The following is a 7,099-nucleotide window of genomic DNA, read 5'->3' as shown; positions in this document are numbered from 1 at the left end:
GGGCCTGTTTTGTTTCTTTTCTCCTGCCTCTCAGAAGGTGTCTGCTCCAGTGGACCCCAGCTGGAGGGCTGTTTCTATCCACACCTCTACACTGGAGGACAAGGGGCCAACTGACAATGGGACCCTCTCACACTTAAATAGGCTGCCCTGGAGGGACTTGTGACACATGCCCTCTGAAGTGCTGTCCTGTCGCAAGGCTCCTTAAGGCCGGCTGTCCTTGGATGTTCCACACAGGTACTTTTGAGCAAGGATGAATCAGACACTTAAGAAAGAAAAGAGGCTAAGAGGAGACAGTTCAATCTATGATCATTTCAATTACCATCAATTAGTGCCCAAGCATATAAAATGGGAATATATTTTGCAATGGGTGTATTCAGTCATGGTGGGGGGGAAATGATGAGCCCAGCTAATTCCTCCTCCCTCTTTTGCAGCCTACTCCTCTCTACATCCTACAGATGCTGTGAGCCAGCTAATGTTTCTCTGCCTACTTTCCTCATCTCCCACCCCTTCAGCATCCCCCAGCACTTTGGCTTTCTTTTCCTCCCCCATGAGATGATTGCAAGTGTCATTATGCAATTATGCTGAGTACATCACAACACAGCACCCTAAGTGAGGGCTTCAAATAACATGTGCTTCTCAAATTATTTCCAGAGAGTTTCCACAAAACATGTCAGCTTGACATATGAACCTTCTGCTGACTGAGAGGCAAACCCTTGCTTGTATCCTTCAGAGAGACCATTTGGTCTCTCCTGGTAACATTCAATTGCTGTGCAAGCTCCCAGCTTCTTAATCTGTATTTTTTTTTAAATTTAGAAGTGAGACATTTTATGTTTTGAGCCCAGCATCAGCTGAGCAAGGGGGTGGGAAACATTTCCTAAAATAGCTCTGCCAATGCCCCTCCGTCCTGACCTGAAACTCCCTCTGCTATTTCAGTCTTGATCATCCCCTTCACAACTCTGCCAGTGCCTTTCAAACACTCCTCTATTCCAGTTTTGTACCCCAACACAAACAGCTCTGCCAACGCGCTTCGCTCCTAACCTAAAACACCCTCTACTTGTCCTGCTTCTCTGGAGCAAGGGCTGCTTATCAGTAAAGGAACTGGGCCAGACGACATGGCGGTGACTTTGGCCCAGAACCTCAGAGCTATTGAGGCACCTAATTCCCATTGACATTAATGGGAGTCAGGCACTTACCTTTGAGGATCTGGGCCTGTGTGATGAGACCAGGATGAGACATACCAAGCCCATTTTTTCCTTTGAGTCACGATGTGGACTCAGGTCTGCAGAATAAGGGAAAGGTGGAGAATGAGCCCTATGCCTCCTCTCCCACTCTTGTTTAGCAAAACAGGCTGGGGATGGCTGCAAGAAATCCTAGAAGCTTGTCGGGAACTAGAGCGCTCAGCACCATAGAACCCATCTGGAGTTCTGGGCAGCGAGTCAGTGGAAAATAACAGCTCCAATGCTTTCCTGTCAGTTCCCTGAGAGAGGGCTGCATCCAGTGCTATTGGACCCACTGAAATGCGGACCAGCAGAGTGCAGATCAGACCATGGTGGGCTTTCTGCCCTCTACAGCCACTCTAATCCCACACCCAAAGGGAATGGCAATCTGAGGGCTGGCTCACAAGGAGTGAGGCTGGCTTTATTTTGATATGGAGGGGGGGTATTCCATTTGGGGAAGGGGGATCCAAATTGCGTCTCCAACTATATCCAGGCTACCCCACAAACTTCCACAGGGCTGCCCACATGTAGTATCTGGACTGCCGCTTTTCACCTTAAAAATTATGGTGGAATCTAAAGTAGGGATAGGCCTGGGGGCTTGTTGGAAGAGCTCAGCTCCAGATGGCAGTACGAGGCACAGAGGGATTCAGGTGGAAGAAAATAGACCCATTAAAGAAATTAAAAGCTTGAAACAAATCAGTGCAAAGCCACCATCCAAACTCAGAAACATAACACTCATTTGCCTTCTGTCGCCAGTGTCTGTGAGCAGGAGGAGAAAGGCAGCCAGGAACTGTCCATCACTTCAGACTTGGCATTCCAAGCCAGGACACCTGCTGGTGTCTCAAAGGGCTCTTTCAGCAGGACTGTATTTTCATTGGCTGCTGATCACACTCCAGGCCTGTTTAACCCCTGCGGGAGGGAGCAGGCTGGCCAGCCAGAGGGAGACAGCGCCATGCTCTCACCAAGTTCCAAGTTCGCTGCTATGATTAATCCATGCATAGTGTCAGGGTTAAGACTGTAAATACAATAGGAAGCAGGGCAAAAGCCCCCTTTCACTGGCAGTCTTGGACGCAGACCTGTGAAATCAATGGGCCTGCATGGGCATAACTGAGAACAGAGTTTGTCCTCCTATCCACTTGCAGTGTTTAGAATTAACCAAGTATGCAATTCAGTGTGCTTGGGATTCACCCTGTCAGATCCCTGTTCCCCTACAAGGCAGCCCTCTGTCTAGCTGAGACAGGCTCTCCGGGCACTTTCAGTACTCACCTTCCCCCTCTGGCTATTATTCAGGAATCTCACTAGTGAGGGAGGGGGGGGAATGTCTGTTCCTCAGGGACTCAACATGCTGCCTCCATACTCCCATTCTCCAGCAGTCTTGGTAGTGGAAAGGATGGTCCAGTGGTCAGGTTGCTAGCCTAGCAGACGTAGGTTCAATTCCTGTTCTGCCATAGACTCTCTGTGTTACCTCAGACAAGTCACTGGGTCTCTCTGGGGTCTTGTGAGGATAAAAACATTAAAGCTCAGCAGGAGCTCAGATACTGCAGTTGAGGGGGCCATGTAAGTACCTTAGCTAGATAGAGAAAGCCTTGTCCTTGCAACATGATGTGCTGTCTCAAGGATCTATTAATAAGACTCTATTCACTTCCTCTGCATGTTTACACTGTTTGCTCCCTGGAAGCTTTTAAAACAGCAGCTCAAACTTGACACAGCGAATGCCTTCATTTCAGCGGGTGAGCTAAGTCGTACACTTGGCTGAGGATTGTCTCAATAAAACATGTAAACAGGATTTCCCGTTTGTTTGTTTTTTAATGTATCCAAATGGCTGAACCATTTGCCCCATCCTGTGTCGCGTCTCTCTGCTCCTCGGAGAGTCTCTCCCTTCCCCACCCTCCAGTTCAAGGTGGAGGAAAGAGAGCCACTCCTTCAGCAAGTTCAGAGGGCCAGCACAAAGCTTACCTTCCACTGAAGTCTGGGTATTGTTAAGAGGTACCATAGGGCCTTAAAAGGGACTCAATGGCCCACAAGCCCAGTGCTGGCAATCTGTACATGGGTGAATGTCATCCTCAGTCCATTGATAAATATGTACAAGGGAAATAGGGATACTGCATTTGAGATCTAGCACCACCTATGACTTCTCCCTAGCAAGGTATTTCAACATTGGAACCATCAAGGGAGAGAACCTGAAAGGCTTTGCAGGTCTAATTTAGTCTGGATAAGGCCTGAAAAGATAAAGTAGATATCTTCTCCCACACCAGTTCTGCCCTGACCCCTACACACTATTAGTCTGACAACATAGAGGGGCTGAGGGAGAATTCCTCTGATGCAGGGACAGCACAGGGCTGATCAGCCCCGTGGTGGTCCTCTCAGGCTCTTCCTCACAAGTTCAGGCACAGGAGGACACCTTGGGTGAGGGGTATACTGCCATGGAAATCCTGGGCTGAGACACCCCCACTCAAGATAGCTCTAATTTATGCCAGGGGCTGCACTGGCTCCCAGCCAACCCAGAATCTGGGTGCTGCAAAGGTAGCTTTAAGCCCCCCACCAAGTAGCATATTTTATGCTGCACTGATGCTGAGAACTATCTAAATCTTTAATATCTGCAGAATTGGGCCAGCATTTGGAAGACAAGAGGCTATCTGGTGAGATGTCCTGCTTCAGGCTGGCCTGCAAGAACAAGCACATATGCTTCCCAGCTTGGCAGCCCCCAGAAGTGCTTGAAAAACAGAATGAATTGAAAAAAGTGACCTGCCTTTTTTCTCTCTCCAAGTTTGTCTGAGCCATCCCCTGAGGAAGCCCAGGAACTTGTCTGGGTGCTGCATGGGATTGCACAGTAATCTTTATCTTAGTAGATAACCCAAGAAAAGGCATTGGAGTAAGTTGCTAACTGGGCTGAGAGGCAGCAGCCCAAAAGGACTGAATGTTCTGAGGCACTAAATGGTGAAGGAGGCATAGGCCAACGTCATGTGTTTATAGAGGAAGAGCCCAATTTGCATTGCTGACACAACAGTGATGCAGGAAACCACAAGACTCCTTCATGCTACTCAGATCATTGGCGTATGTGAGGTTTTTAATACTCCCTGCAATTAAAACTCCCTCACGGTTGCCTCGTTGGCAGGGCCCATCTGGATTGGGAAGGTGTGGATGGACTGACAATCTGAATCACCACTGATCTTCAGTGTATTTAATTATCTCTGCTCAATGAAAGGAACATGGTTAGCTGGCAGCAAAGTTACACCACCTGGTAATCGTAAGGGTTAGATAATGCACTGCAGCTTAGTCACACTTCAGAAGTAAGTCTCCCAGAACCTGCTGAGACAAACTCCTAACCACTGAAATTAGATCTATGAGCTCACTGAATACCTAAAAGTCTGCTGTTCTCCTGCTGCATGTGCTTGTGTTTGTATGAAAGCTCCTTAAGGAGTGTAACTCTCCAATTCTTTCTGCAACTCAAAATTCAGGTCTCCAGCTCTTTTTAATTAATTAAAGCACATGGACTCAAATGCCACTTCCATGGTTTTGATTGTTTTCATTTGCCATTCATCTTGATCTGTCTTCCAGCTAGAAGCTTGGAAAATAAAACAAGAGTTTACCTATTAATTTCATTACAGTAAGGGGTGAACACTGATTATTTTTTTCATGCCACTCCTTTCTCCCTAGAGAGTTGCAGATACTGACGTTCTAGGGCCCTGAACAGAGACGCAGAGCTCTTCTGCTGACTTACCTGTCATGTAGATACCAGGTGGGTCCCATTAGAGCCAATCCAGGAGTATAAAAGAGGTTTGTGCCCCCCCCCTTCTAGTGAGGGGGATTGTGGGAATGCGGTAGGAGAGGAACCTCAGAGCAAGAAGTTTGCCTTTTTGATAGTAACTTTTGTGATTACTTGTTGGGACCAGGGTAGGGACTTTGTAGCTTACTACCTCAGATATGTGTTGTGTATAGTATCTTGTAAAACTAGCTATTGGCTACATATGCCTAAGTATAGCAGTTGTGTAGTTTTTTTCTTTAAATAGGAGATTTATAGAGGGGATCTTAGTTGCTATGACCTCAATACCACACTAGCTGGTGTGGCTTTTGACTTGCCTGACTAGACCTTCAATCTACAGTACCATGAGGTTTCTGATTACCAGACTTGGCTGTGATGGTATGCAAGGAGTAGACATTGTGTGGGGTCAAAGAAAGCATTCTCTCAGTAACTCAACTGAAGTTAATGGAGTTCCATTGGATGAAATGGCCCACCAAGCTCCTCTGTGGGATGAGGGACTCCCATAGACTAGTAAGAATGCACCATTGTTACAGTTGGCAGGCTGTGGGGGTAGGTTCATAGTATGTTTGATAGCTGTGCTCTCTACCCATTTTAACCATTTAACAAAAATTGTAAGATACTTGGTTTGAATCTTGATTAAATCAAGACCTTTCACTACAACTGCCCTTTGAAGATAGCCTAATGGTATTTGTTTATGCTTACTATACAATCAAGGGTACACTTAAAAAAATAGTACATATTGGGAGAGCTGTTTCTTACCTTGAAATCTGTTATGCCTGCTACCAAAGTAGTCAGTGCTGTACCTATATGTTAAGAACAAGAGTGCTAATGAGGAAACTAGACTGTAACCTTTGAGACAGGCTATATTTTTGTGTGTGTACACACACTACCTAGTGGAATGGAGCCCTTATTCCTGAATGGAATTCCTAGCTGCTACTGTAATATCAATTAATAATTAACTTAATAGGAAATGTTCCTATGTTAACCTGCTCACCTTGCCTACAACTTAGAGATTGGAGAGTTTGTTTGGGGAAAATTAGCCTTCAACCAAATTTGAACTCTAGGTTTATTGAGCAGGGGCAGGAATCTGATTAACTTGTAATTATTCTTGTACCTCTACAACTGGCATAAAGCAGTGGAAGTGCTAGAGTATCACAGAATTTTTCACAAAATCTGAAGCAGACAGTACTGGAGATCTCATGAGAGGCTGTTTCTTGAGAGTATCAGCCAGATGGTGTATCCCCAACTGGTTTGACTAGGGTTAGATAAGCTTCTGGGTGCTTAGATAACCTGAACTGTGAAACACATGGAAATTTAACCATTATTACTATTGCAAATATGTTCCTAAGAAGTTAGGAATCCTATCTCCCTTTCACTTCTCCCATACAGCATAGTAGTTGGCTGTTCTAATCTGGCTCCTTGCATTACATTGTTTTTTCTAATGCAGTTGTTAATTTGTCTCTGTAATTCTTTGGATAAGTACCCTCAAAAGTGAGGACAAAGGTTGGACAAGCCCCCCTTACACATCTGAAATTTGCCTGTCGTTAGATTCCTCCCTTCCTACTGAACTGCAGATGGAATGAAAAGCTTCTGAACAATCTGCAAAATAACCTTAATTGTTCTAACTAGCTTTCAGGATGCAATTTTGTATTTGCCTGGCTGCAAAGAATTACTGCCAGTTGTTAAATAACTTACTTTAAAAAGGAGCACAACTGGGTCACACAAACCTTGTTGAAGATAACTCTCTTGCATTTTATAAAGGCATCTAGGAACATGTTAAAGACTCCAGGCCTGATGATTTACACAAGGTGTAACCAAGGGGAATTATTTTCATCTGTGTAAAAATACTACCCAATCAGAATTCTCCACTTATGCTGGTCTTTCAGCTACTCTGCAGCAGTGGGAGGCCTTGATCATGCACAGTGCTGAGCACCGAAACATGCACTTAACTTAAGAACCTAAATAGTCCCTTTGCCTTCCAAAGGTGAAGATTCTAAACTTGCCGCCAGTAAGATTAACAATGTGCTCCAGTGCTTTGCAGTAGCTGGGTCAGAGTGCACTGCCACACCTTGCAGGCCAAAGCCCTCCATGATGACATGAGATGTAAAGCAATAGGGAA

This window comes from Trachemys scripta, chromosome 7, assembly GCF_013100865.1.
Source record: "Trachemys scripta elegans isolate TJP31775 chromosome 7, CAS_Tse_1.0, whole genome shotgun sequence".
NCBI lineage: Eukaryota > Metazoa > Chordata > Testudines > Emydidae > Trachemys > Trachemys scripta.
The sequence above is the reverse complement of the archived record's forward strand: the minus strand, read 5'-3'. Positions refer to the sequence as shown.